The sequence below is a fragment of the Microcaecilia unicolor genome, chromosome 2 (assembly GCF_901765095.1).
Source record: "Microcaecilia unicolor chromosome 2, aMicUni1.1, whole genome shotgun sequence".
Lineage (NCBI taxonomy): Eukaryota > Metazoa > Chordata > Amphibia > Gymnophiona > Siphonopidae > Microcaecilia > Microcaecilia unicolor.
The window spans coordinates 213,103,185-213,117,672 of NC_044032.1; the positions used below are offsets into that span (position 1 = coordinate 213,103,185).

Sequence of the window (14,488 nt, forward strand, 5' to 3'; positions counted from 1 at the left end):
CTAGGGGGCACGCAATGAACCTTCTAAGTAGTACATTTAAAACAAATCAGAGAAAATATTTCTTCACTCAACCTATACTTAAGCTCTAGAATTCATTGCCAGAGAATGTGATAAAAGTAATTAGCTAAACCTTTTAGTGTGTGCTAATTTTTAGCACACAATAACGATAGAGACATCCATAGGAATATAATGGGTGCCTCTATCATTAGCGCATGCTAAAAAGTTTGTGTACCTACAGCGCTGCTTAGTAAACAGGGCCCTTAGGGTTTAAAAAAGGTTTGGATAATTTTGTAAAAGAAATATCCATAAGCCATTATTAAGATGGAATAATCCACTGCTTATTTCTAGGATAAGCAGTATAAAATCTGTCTTTTGGGATTTTGCAAGGTATTTGTGATTTGGATTGGCCGCTGTTGGAAACAGGATACTGGGCTTGATAGATCTTCGGTCTGTCCCAGTATTGCAATGCTTATGTTCTTATGGAGTAATAGCTGGAAGGAAGTAATCTATTAGGCATACCTATGCCTTATGGTGCTTCACAAATGGTCACAACCCCGTTACGTACAACCATATTGCAGAGAAAATAACTTTTTCACAGAGAGGGTTGGTTATTCAAAGAAACGCACTTCCAGGAGATATGGTAGAGTAAAAAATGGTGCGCAAATTAAAAAATACATGGGATAGACAGAGGGGAGGCCTAAATAACAAGAGAGAATGGAAACATAACATGGCTATTGAGGTGTTTATCTTGGGAAAGAGTTGTGGGAACTGATGCTGCTGCCGGACAGTCTTCTACGATATGTGTCCCGCAAAATGGCAAAATTTGAAGCTTCAGTAACTCTGGGTTTATAGATCACTGTTATGGGCATAATCGAAAGAGAAGGGCGCCCATCTTTCAACACAAATCGGGAGATGGGTGTCCTTCTCCCAAGGTCGCCCAAATCAGCATAATCAAAAGCTGATTTTGGGCATCCTCAACTGCTTTCCATCTTGGGGACGACCAAAGTTCTTGGGGGCGTGTTGGCAGCGTACCGAAGGTGGGACGGGGGCATGCTTAAGAGATGGACGTCCTCGGCCGATAATGGAAAAAAGAAGGACGTCCCTGACGAGCATTTGGCCGACTTTACTTGGTCCATTTTTTTTTTTTCACGACCAAGCCTCGAAAAGGTGCCCAAACTGACCAGATGACCACCAGAGGGAGTTGGGGATGACCTCCTCTTACCCCAGTGGTCACCAAGCCCCTCCCACCCAAAACAAATTAAAAAACATTTTTTTCGGAGGTCACGTGACACCATGGTGCAGGGCTGACGTTAGTGAGCGGAGCTCCGTGCACATTCACCCTATAATCAGATAATTTGCCGACTCCATAAAGAAAAGCGGTGCAGCTGCGATTGTAAAGACCCGGGGAATTGACCGGCGATTGAAGGAAACGTGATCGAACAAAGAATGGCGGCGAAAACGGTCAGGAGAGAGCGAGATAAAACGAAGCTGGCTGATAACAAAATGGCCGACCATCGTGAGCTCGGAGAGCATAACGTGGGTTCGGCCTGGCTGACAGAGATCACCGCAGAGGTAACAGCAGCGGTTGAGGCAGCGCTGGACAAGAAACTTCAACAATTATACGATCGGACGGAAGAAGCTCATGAGCGGTTAGACAGCATGAGTCTAGAGCTGGATGAGGGCCTGCAACGCATTTCGGACCTGGAGGAGACCGTAGAGGCAGAGAAAGAGAACTCAGTGCAACTGAAACGACGCGTGCAGGATCTGGAAGCAAAGGTAGACGATTTAGAGAATCGTAGTAGGCGAAATAATTTGAGACTAGTTGGACTCCCTGAATCACTGCTGGATAAGGACATGCCTACCTTTTTGGAGGAATGGCTCCCACAGACACTACAACTAGCAGATAAACTGCAATATTTCTGTGTGGAGAGGGCCCATAGAGTGGGGCCTGCGCGGCAGACAGTGGCTAGACCGAGAGTGGTAATATTCAAGAGTCTCAACTTTCGCCATAAACAGCATATTTTGGATGCGATTCGCAGTGGCAATTCTCTTACCTATCAGGGAAAGCAGATTTTATGCTTTCAGGATTACTCTCAGCAGGTACAGATATTACGGAAGTCCTTCGCGCCTTTGTGTACAGACCTGTTTCATAAGAAGATAAAGTTTGCACTCTTGTATCCAGCTAAATTGCGGGTTACCATAAATGGAGTTACAAAAATTTTTGGTAAGGTGGAAGTAGCTAAAGACTATATACAACAAAAGGAAACAGACCCAGCTAATTGAGGAAAGAGAGAAAGAACAATGGCTTCTGTGGAGGGCTGTTTGGGGCCCTCCAGTTTACACGAAATGATTTCGAGTTAAGTGTTTGGTTCAACCATGGATAAGAGAGACTCAGGATTGGAAGTTCAGGGGATCGTATAGATGAGGATTATTATGCTGCAGGTACTGGATTTTGGATTCTGAACTTAGATATGTGAGAGTAATGGCAGCGAGGATTTTGGCAAGATAATTGACTGCTTCCTGGAGGGCCCTCGAGTTGGAGAGCGGACTTCGAGAACATGCAGACGGCAGTTTGTGAGGGGAGGACAACATCAACTGAACAAAATATCAGAGGATCTCTCCTGTCACCTATAAGTGAGACTATAAAGACTGAAGTAGTGGATATGATGTATATGGATATATTTAGACAATATGTTGGGGAATAGAACGGGAAGGGGATGTTGAATAGTTTGTGTTGAAGGGTGAATGCAGGTGTTATATCGTGACTAGTTCTTGGAATGGGAAGGGAAGTTGGGGAAGGGGATGAGGGATCAGGGAAGGGGAGGGGGGATGAGGAGGGGGGAGGGGAAGTATAGGGGAAGGGATACAGGCTACCAATTGAAATACATCAGTAAGAGAGTGCAAGTGAGAGAGAGGAAGGATGACGGGGAGTGGAAAAGAGCAGTGGGGGTGGTGCAGCTGGGACACCACTCCTGCTGGATATTAGTAGATGTACATCTGTTGAGTCAGGAGCGAGATGGGGTCACGTAATAGGACTTAAAGTATACTCCTGGAATGTGGGGGGCATATCGTCACCCATTAAAAGGAAGAAAATTCTCCATAGCCTTAAAAAGAAAAGTGCTGATATTGCGCTTCTCCAAGAAACACATCTAACAGCCCAGGAGCATAAGAAGCTCCAAACTTGGTGGGTGGGGACTATGCTAGAATCCCCGGCAGTGGGGAAAAAAGCGGGAGTGGTGATCCTATTTCATAAATCCCTCACAGTCGAAGTTGTCCAGACCCATACAGATGCAGATGGGAGATATATTATAGCACAGGTAAAGGTGAATGGCAGGTCTTGTCTAATCTGCAATGTTTATGCCCCAAATGTGTACAATAAACAATTTTATCATAATTTCTTAAGCAAGGTACAAAAGTCCAACATTCAGCAGAAGATAATTGGGGGGGACTTTAATGTGGTGGCGGACCCGAGTATGGACAGATCACACACTAAATCGGGAGGGACAGTAGGAGATAATAAGGGTATATCTCTGCTATGTGGAGCACTGGGAATGGTAGATGCGTGGAGAGTGTTACACCCAACCACTAAAGACTATACTCACTACTCTAGAGCACACCATACACAATCAAGGATTGATTATCTATTGATAGATAAAGAGAGTTTCTCTGGTATTATCGAGGCAGATATTGACCCTACGATCATATCAGATCATGCAGCTATATATATAAAAATGAGGGATCAGACTCTACAAAGTAGACAGTTTAGATGGGCCTTTCCCATGGATCTGTATTATGATCAAGAATTCAGGACACATATTAGAGAGAAATGGAAAGAATATACCATGCATAACTCATCACATATACATACCCCGATATTATATTGGGAAGCAGGAAAGGCTGTCTTACGGGGAGAGATAATAGCGTATAGCGCTAGGAAGAAGAAACGGAGAGATCAAGCGATCATTAGAATGGGGAAACTACTAGTACGTCTCAGGAGGTCTTATGGACAACATTCCACAAGTCATACTAGGGAGCAACTGTTGGCTGCACAAGCCTCACTTAATGAGTTATTGCACCAAAGAGCAAGTAAATCAGCTGAATATTATAGATATCGATTATTTCAGTATGGCAATAAGCCAGGGAAAATGATGGCGGGATTAGTGAGGAGAGCGAGGGGACAGAGAAGAGTGCTGGCAGTGCGGGAGTCATCAGGGGGCTTGGTACACACGGATGCAGGGATACAGGCGGTGTTCCAAGATTATTATGCTAGGTTGTATGCCAAGAATGACGCAGATGATTTAGATCCAGATATGTATCTTGAGAATGTAGCACTGCCTAAGATATCAGAGCAGCAGCGGCAGGAGCTCAACAAACCGATAGAAATAGAAGAGGTCCATAGAGGAATCAGAGATAGTGCACTGCATAAAGCAGCGGGTCCGGATGGATTCCGGGCTGAGCTATATAAAATCTTAGTACAGGACATTGGGGACACATTAGTCAATGCATTTAATGATTCTGTGGCATTGGGGGAACTCCCGTCATCCTTGAGATTGGCAGATATAATGGTCTTTCTGAAACCTGAGAAGGATCCGACTTTACCAGATTCTTACACACCGATATCACTCATCAGTTATGAGGCAAAGCTGATGGCTAAGATCTTAGCTGTGAGATTTGCTGGGGTGCTGCCTGGGATTGTGGCCTCTCCTCAAGTGGGATTTATTCAAGGGAGACAGAGTGTGAAGAATATTAGGATGATATTAGCTACGATGGAGCGAGTGCGTAGGGAAGGAGGAGACTCGCTATTGATCAGTTTCGACGCCCAGAAGGCGTTCGATAGGGTTGAGTGGGAATTTCTTTTTGCAACACTGCGGGCTTATGGGTTTGAGGGGTACTTTACACAAGCAATATCTATATTATACAAAAACCCAGCGGCCAGAGTGCTGGTTAATGGCTCGTACTCTGAAAGCTTTCCGGTAAATAGGGGTACTAGGCAGGGGTGCCCTTTGTCTCCACTGCTCTTCGCCATAACATTGGACCCTTTAGTGCGTGACATATTGGGGAATCCCGAGATTGAAGGGATAAAATTGGGAACCCGAGAATTTAAAATCTCAGCCTTTGCGGATGATATCCTGGTTCATCTGGATAGACCAGAGAGGTCGTTACCAGTACTGATGGAGGTATTAGCAGAATACGGTACATTCTCGGGATTTAAATTGAATATGCAAAAATCTGAGGGATTGCCTATGACTGATAAAGTAAGAGAGCAGTGGAAGGGTGAATTTCCATTGCGATGGTCGGCAAGGGAGTTTAGATATCTAGGCATTGTGTTAACTGGGGACTTGAGTAGATTATATAGACGAAATGTAGATGAGCTCCTTCAGCATACGAGATATCAGTTGGCCAGATGGGAGGGATTGCCCTTGACGGTGAGCGGGAGAGTAGGTCTCTTCGCAATGGTACTTTTCCCGAGATGGCTTTATGTGCTAAGACAGTTGCCGATTCTGGTACAGACGAAAGATCTTAAGAAACTTAATGGAATGTTGTCCAGGTTTTGCTGGGGTGGGAAGAAGGCAAAACTCAAAATGGAATTTATGTATGGAAGAGGGGAGGAGGGAGGCTTAGGGATGCCTGATATAAGACAATATAATTGGGCATGTTTGACGAGACACCTAGCAGACTGGATATTGGAAACAGAAGAGTATACGGATTGGAAGACTGAGTATGAAATATTCAGGCCCTACCATCCATATTATTTGTTACATCTTAAGGGTAAAAACCTGCCTAAGAGTTGGAGGCAACATATTTTATTACACCCGATGCGTAGTATGTGGCAATATATATTAAAGCAATTGAATAAGAATCCACATTGTACCGACCAGCTCCCAATAGCGGGGAATGCAGATTTTGGTCCGGGGAATATGCAAAAGAGGGTTGCTAACTGGGCACAGGAGGGAGTGATCTTGGTGGCGGATGTTGTGCAGGACCCGGGGAAGGTTATCTCAAGAGAGACTCTGGAGGGTATGGTGGGTGCAAAGAATGTGACATGGTATGAATATCATCAGCTACATAGCTACATTATGCAATTAATTAGAAGCAAGTGTGATAGAGGAATTTATGACTTATTGGTGAACTTATTTTTGCCACAAGGTAGGGAACAGACTTCGGTTTCCATACTTTATAAACAGTTAAGAATGATTGCTCCACCCCGAAGTTATGAGGTAGTGGCTCAGAAATGGTCTACTGACATGCAAGTGGAGATAAGAAGTGGGGACATAGTTAAATACCTGAAGGAGATAACACATAAAGTAACCAGTGCTCGGCATCGAGAGATACAATTTAGAATCATATTGAGAGCATATTTTTCCCCAGTGCAGGCCTATTATGCTGGAAGAATACAGGAGCCAAACTGTAGTAAATGCAACTTTCAGAGAGCTTCTGTATTTCACATGCTATGGGAATGCCCAGTAATTAGGCAGTTTTGGGGTAAAATCATGGAATATTGTGAAATATTGCTAAAAAAGAAGATACGTCTGCCACCCAAGAATATGGTGTTGGGACTGGATGAGAGTGGGCTAGTTATTCGGCAGGGGGAGCGACTCTTAATATATAAGGCTTTAATCATTGGGAAACAATGTATATTTCAATATTGGACTCAGGAAACAGGGCCATCTTATTGGATGTGGAGGAATATGCTTCACTCATTGGTGATGATGGAGGCATATAGAGCGAGTCGTGGTCCTAGAAGTAGGCAACGATTCTGGGAGGTATGGGAACCATATGTGCAGGCCCTGTCTAGCAGAGCTCGTAGCTTACTGATGAATACTCTTACGTTGTAGTCTGGGGATTTGGGAAGGGGGTATAAGATCATTATTTGGGGGGGATAATAAGGAATGGGAGGGGGGAGGGGGAAGAGAGCTCCAAGTTGGAACGATTTGTGTAAGGTGGCTAATTGTATGGGTGAGACCAGCCTTTATTGAAGTGTTGATGTATACGTGTTAACTATATATGAGTGTTATTTTCAGTGGGCCAAAGGAAAGGAATTGTTAATACTCGGAGAGGGAGGGGAGGAAATTAAAAGGTATTGACGTTATGGAACTAGTTAAAGATTGTTATGGTATTATGATGACAATGTATATGTGCCTTCGTATTGGCTGTATTATTATGATCATCAATAAAATAGATTTCAAATAAAAACATTTTTTTCCAGCCTCTATGCCAGCCTCAAATGCAGGGCCGTGCCTAGGGTCTCCGGTGCCCTCCTGCAGTTGGCGCCTCTGGCGCCCCCCCCCCCCCGTTGGCACCGCGCTGCCGCCGCCCCCCCCATTGGCACCGCGCCGCTCCCCCCCCCGAAAACGATCGCTACACTGCCTGCCCTCTTCTCCCCAGATCCTTTTCCTTTTTGTTTAAATTTACCTCTGTCCCGCGGCGTAGCGTCAGTGAGAAGGAGGCGGCGCTCCCCCGCCCCGACATGTCTACTAGTCTTCTTCCCTTCGCTAAGTGTCCCGCCTTCTTCTGACGTCATTTCTGAGTCAGAAGAAGGCGGAACACAGCGAAGGGAAGACTAGTAGACACGTCGGGGCGGGGGAGCGCCGCCTCCTTCTCACTGATGCTATGCATCCGGACAGAGGTAAATTTAAACAAAAAAGAAAGGAAAAGGATCTGGGGAGAAGAGGGCGAGGTAAGCATGGTGCGGCGGGGCGCCCCCCAGAGGATGGCGCCCTCCTGCCATGCTTACCTCGCTTACCGTGTTGGCACAGCCCTGCTCAAATGTCGTACCCAGCTCCCTGACAGCAGTATGCAGGTCCCTGGAGCAGTTTTTAGTGGGTGCAGTGCACTTCAGGCAGGTGGACCCAGGCCCATCCCCACCTACTTGTTATACTTGTGATGGTAAATGTGAGCCCTCCAAAACCCACCACAAAATTACTGTACCCACATCTAGGTGCCCCCCTTCATCCCTAAGGGCTATGGTAGTGGTTGTGGGGAGTGGGCTTTGGGGGGCTCAGCACCCACAGTAAGGGAGCTATGTGCCTGGGAGCAATTTGTGAAGTCCACTGCATGACCCCTAGGGTGCCCTGTTGGTGTCCTGGCATGTGAGGGAGACCAGTGCACTACGAATGCTGGCTCCTCCCATGACCAAATACCTTGGATTTGGTCATTTTTGAGATGGGCGTCCTCGGTTTCCATTATCGGCGAAAACCGAGGTCGCTCATCTCTAAGGTTGATGATCTCAACATTTAGGTCAACTGTCTCTTAGGTCGACCTAATTGTTGAGATTTGGGCGTCCCTGACCGTATTATGGAAACAAAAGATGGACGCCCATCTTGTTTCGATAATACAGGTTGCCCCGCCCCTTCGCGGTGCCGCCCTTAGAAATGGTCGTCCCTGTTCGATTATCCCCGTCCACATTGTCATGTGCTGTGAGTGAGGGCGCTGTGCAGCTCAGAGGGGAGGGGAAGACATCTTGACTGATAAGTGAAATACTGTCAGCAATACTCCATCATGTTTTGCTGCATATATGGTTGGCATGGTGGATACTTGACAACCAGCATTTAAACGTGGGTGACTGAGGCCTGCATAGAGTGGCAGGCGCAGCTCTGGCCACCTTGTTGGGCAGACTGGATAGAATGTGTGGGTCTTTATCTGCCATCCTTTACTGTGTATTTATACCTCCTATATTGTCTAGGGCTTCAAATGGCCTTCATCAGGGTGCATTTCAGTACTCTATCTGCCTTCCTAGTATCCCATCATTTAAAAAGAGCTAAATAAGCCAAATAAGGTGAGCAAAATGAAATTAAAAAAATCAAAAAAGTTTAGGAAAATACATTTCCCTAGCTTTAAATAGTTTGGCAGGTGCCCAGACTTTCAGCATGCCAAACCACTGGTGCAAAATAATCTAATTTCTCTTATGAATTTACTGTTTGAACTGATGGCTGTAGAAACCTGGGGGACTCTTTGCCCTTACCTCGCCTCTTAGATTTTAATGCCCAAGGTGTATTCGAGGAAATAAACATGGAACACAGGTTACAGCTCTAACTAAAGCCAGCTTCAGGAGGGACTATAATGTAGCTGCAAAAATCTGCAGCTTTCCCAGATAAGTCTCTAACTCACTCTTTGGCTGAGCTGCTTTATTACAAATTTCAGAATACAGATCATAATTGGCAGCAACACACTTTTCCCTTTCTCAGGCCCTGTTTGTTCTATCAATAGGTACACCATATAATGTTGGCCCATGCACATCCTTCTTTGGCTATACTACGGACACTTTTTCTCTGTTTCTTTCAGGCCTAGGTTTCAAGGCCTTTTGCTAGTACATTTGGTTCAGCAGATAATTAGCCTAAACCAAGCATTCAGAGTTCATAGACTTCAAGACCACTGTTTCAGTCTCAGAAAAACTTAACTTTGTTCATTATATGACTGACACAGACTTCCCATTTCTCCCTTATCCCCTGCTAAACCCCAGTTTTCTAGTTCTCCCAGGTCCCCCCTAGGGTCTCTACAACAGACCCTCTTTTGATTCTGTTCAGAATCAACTACACAAGGAGAGAAAGGCAGTTGCTGTAATAGAGAAGCAATAACAACATTGTCGGGGACAGACTGTAGCATGATAGCATTATGAACAACAGGAGGACTAGAAAGCACATTCTTACTCAGCTGCCAAAGAGATCAGGCACACTGCAGAAAACAGCACAAAACAATCAGTATAACAATGAAGCCTATTATGAAACGTGGGCACGAAGCCAGTCAATATTAGGCAGCCAACTAGTAAATCAATCAGAAATACTTGACAGCAAACTAGTCCCTGCAGTAGAGTGCTCAATCAAGACACTATTATCAGTCAAATTAAAGCAACACATCCCCTCAAACTCCCAATACCCATGATTGGCCCTAAGGAGCAAATAATGACCAGGTGGTTTTGAATTACTGCCTTCCTTAAACTATGGGTCTCCTGGGTCAAGGCAGCAAAAAGGAAAGAGGCAGTGGTGTGGTGGTAAATGTTTAACAACAGGCTCTCTCTCCCCACCCAAAAAAGTGATATATATATGTACATAACTTTATCATACGTTTTATTGGTACAGTGTAGGAACCAATTTACAAATAATATTAAAATATACAATATTCTTTACTGAAAATTCCATATAGCCATGCAACCTCCAGAACCTTTTCCCTCCCATACTTAGGGTTACCATATGGCTCCAGAAAAAGGAGGACGGATTGAGCCAGCCGGGTTTTACTTCCATTGCTTTCCGTTAAAAGCAATGGAAGTAAAACCCGGCTAGCTCAATTACTTCCATTGAAAGCAATGGAAGTAAAACCCGGCTGGCTCAATCCGTCCTCCTTTTTCTGGACCATATGGTAACCCTACCCATACTCCCCTCCCTTCATATAAGCTCACCCGACTGTTTCCACTCGACAAAATAACAACAGATGTACAGATCAGTAAGACCCAAAGCAGTATGAAACAAGTAAAGTCATAAACAGCACAGTTTAATTATCCTTAGGTTTTGCCTTTGGGTTTAACAAGCAATGCCATGTGCATGTAAGGTCTAGAAAAATGAATGTAAACCATCTATGTTTAAGGCATATGCCCTAAATATGTAATACTTGGCAGCAATAATGAAAGAGTGATCACATAGTAGGCATCCAACAGATTTAATTTCCACTGAAAATAATTAACTTTGTATGAACATAAATGTCATTCAGCTCCAACTGTTCTACTGCTGTTTTCCATCATTATTCCCAGGACTCATCTATATACAAACACACATCCAGGAGACAAAGATCAACCCCCCCCCCCCCCCCCCCCCCACACACACACATACATGCCTTTTCAACCAGACTTGAAGAAGAAATAAATAGACCTGCCAACTAGAAACTCAACCAGATCATCACGTACTTACTTAAATCTTCGCCACCCTAGTTGCAAAGGACTCAAGTACAAATCAATTTATGGATCCAGCTTCTCATATATTATTATTATTAGCATTTGTATAGCGCTACCAGACACATGCAGCGCTGAACACCTGACACAAAGAGACAGTCCATGCTCAAAAGAGCTTACAATCTAAGTAATACAGACAAACAAGACAGTTACGGGTGAGGGAAGTAATGGGTGAGAAGGGAGAAAGGGACAGGGGAGGCAATTGTGGCTAGGAGCTAAAGCAGCAGTGAAAAGGTGGGTTTTTCAGCATAGATTTGAAAACAGGTAGAGATGGAGCACACAACTCTGGAATGCACTCCCCAAAGCCATAAAAATTATGTACGACCACCTGAACTTCCGGAAATCACTAAAGACCAACCTGTTCGAAAAGGCATATCCCACTGACCCAACTTAAGTACCTGAACCCAGCAACACAAAGAAACCTATACTTGTAATGAACACCATGAACTTTATATAACTTCCCTCTTTATGATTCCCTAATGTGTTTGTGCATATCTGTTTCATTGACAATAACATCACTCTGTATTTGTTTCTTCACCGTAGGTTGGCTATCGCTTCATGGTACTATGTAAGCCACATTGAGCCTGCAAATAGGTGGGGAAATGTGGGGTACAAATGTAACAAATATATAAATAAATATAGGACAGAACTGGAAAATGTTGGCACATTTAGACTGACTCTGGACTTCTGAATGAAGGTAGCTCTGCCCTCATTATTCAATCAACAATAATAAGTGCATTTCTATAATAATATACCACGGCATTCCAACAAAACAAAAGGAGCAAGTTCCCACTAACTATCCTTCTCTTTTGATGTAGGCACAGGAAAAAAATATTTTAGATGGACTGTTCAGGTCTTTGTCTGCTGTCACTTACTATGTAAATGCCCCCAGGTTTCAACCTAATTCATGTTTAATGTGGGATATACATGTCATAAATAAGTAAATAAATAAATTGATAGATAGAGACTCTGAATGTTGAGTACCCGATTCTCATAACATGATGTATGTTTTAGTGGCCCTTTACTAGGAGAGAAAAAAATATCTGCACGAATATAACAGTGCTAGGGTGTCCCTATAACCATCCTCTCCAAATGACATTTATAACAAATTACTACTGTACCTATGAAAACTTATTCCATTATTATACTTCTTGTGTGTATATCCATATGCTGCACAAACTGGCTTATTTGAAAATATAAGTGAGATTAAATAAAAATGCTACCAACAATAAAGAACAACAACGTGGATGCAGAATAGGTTAGCTTGCTTTATTTTGAGTTTACGGTGAAAACAAGCGGCGTGGGGAAGGAGAAACAGAGACAAACCTAATTAGCTTCAACTTTTTGACTTCATGCCACCTCCTGTTCTCAATCAGATCTCCTTGCCTAGAGCTAACACATCATCATCATCTTCGCCCCCTGCCTCCCCCATTTAGAAAACAAATGCACTTCAGAGTGACAATCAGAAGAAAATTGAGTAGCGAGTAATCTAGGGGAATGGGTTTGAGCATGACCAGAAGAGGACCACCTCAGGAAAGCACCAGTCATAAGTCTTCCAATAGTACACGGACCTCCCAAGGCATTTAGCAGGAACATAAGAGAAAGCTATTTTTCCACAGAGGAGGAGCCATCCTAAAGGTAATTACATAGGAGAATAAGCAAAGGATACAAGGGTCGTAGAAGCACAGCATAATCCAGGATGGATCACATTAGTAATAAATTTTGTAGCATTTTGAAAAGAAAAACAGTTAGTAGCAGATGTGATATTCAGAAGTGAAATAGGAAATGGCTCATTAGTAGTGTAAGCAGTAGGATTTTTCACAGCTCCTAAGTTATATAACACTCCAGAAAAAGTTGTCTTGTTTCTTACTAATGGAATATCCCTAAACTGGGTGTACTTTTTTACAGCACTGAAAGAAGAGGAAACTCCTATAAAATAAGTAGCTAAGATAGCACTAGAAGTAAAGTACTGTATTTTCACCTATATAACTTGTGGGTTATACACAATTTTACATTTAGAACAGGTTAGATACAGGGTATACAAAGGTGCAGGTAATACAAGTTTTTACATTCCCAGACAATAAACTGTGAGATACAAATTCAATAATAACCAATAGCAAAAAGACAGTATCTACAAATCAATTTCACCAACCATTTTCTCAAGTCAAAAAAAAAATTCATAGATTAATTTCTTGGGCATCATCTTCATCACCAGAAGTAAAGCCTTCAAAGTCGGTGTTGGTATCAGTAACATAGTAGATGACGGCAGAAAAAGACCTGCACGGTCCATCCAGTCTGCCCAACAAGATAACTCATATTTGCTGCTTTTTGTGTATACCCTACTTTGATTTGTACCTGTGCTCTTCAGGGCACAGACCGTATAAGTCTGCCCCGCACTATCCCCGCCTCCCAACCACCAGCCCCACCTCCCAACCACCGGCTCTGGCACAGGCACAGACCGTATAAGTCTGCCCAGCACTATCCTCACCTCCCCACCACCAGCCCTGCCTCCCAACCACCGGCTCTGGCACAGACCGTACAAGTCTGTCCAGCACTATCCCCGCCTCCCAACCACCAGTCCCGCTTCCCACCACCAGCTCTGGTACAGACCGTATAAGTCTGCCCAGCCCTATCCCCGCCTCCCAACCACCAGCCCCCCAGTGTTGGCAAAATGTTCTGTATCGAATGCTTCAGCTTCATCATCTCCAATTTCATATTCTTCATCATCACTTTAGTCTGAATATGGTAAGTTGTCATTCTCAAGTAAGCCTGCCTTTTGAAAGCCATGGATAATGGTAGTTGGCTTCACAGCACTACAAGCAGTCTCTACCCAACAGCAGACTTCTGCAAATGTTGAGTACCATTGTCTAACGGAAGGAGTGAATGAATGAGTTCTTCTCGTATCCACTTATCCTACTTTTTTCTTATGGGTGTTTTAAATACATGATTGATGGTGATGTCCAATGGTTACAGTTTGCAAGTTAGTCCACTGAGGATGACAACGATATGAGCCCCAGCATTGTTTAACATCTTAACAGATTCAAGTTTGTGGGATGCCATTGAGTTGAATATAGTTTACCATATCGAGCACAGAAACACTTGTCAACCCACTCTTTCATAATGACTTAATTCATCCAGTCTTTTTTTTTTTTACCGTTGTGACCACACCTCAAGGAAGTTTTTTGCAAGACATAGTTAAGTGTTTGAAAATGGCCAATGGTTTCAATTTCCTCCCATCAGCATCACAGGCTAACACAACACTGAAGCTGGTCTGTTCATGGCCCATTGTTGTATTCAAGACCATTTTGCTGCCTCGTTTAGCCACTGTTCTAGTTACTGGTATGTCGAATGCCATAGGGACTTCGTCCATGTTAAGAATCTGACGTTGGTGCTGGGCAAAATGGTAGAGACTAATATAAAGAACAAAATTACTGAGCATATTCAAAAGCATGGATTAATGAGACAAAGCCAACATGGATTTAGTGAAGGGAAATCTTGCCGCACCAATCTATTACATTTCTTTGAAGGGGTGAACAAGCATGTGGATAA

General features: G+C 43.6%; 1 protein-coding gene across 2 annotated transcripts in view; it reads left to right on the forward strand.

Moving 5' to 3' along the window:
* Positions 1–14,488, forward strand: part of LOC115463310 — a 136,167-nt gene that overhangs the window by 13,927 nt on the left and 107,752 nt on the right. The gene's annotated exons all lie outside the window — the stretch shown is intronic.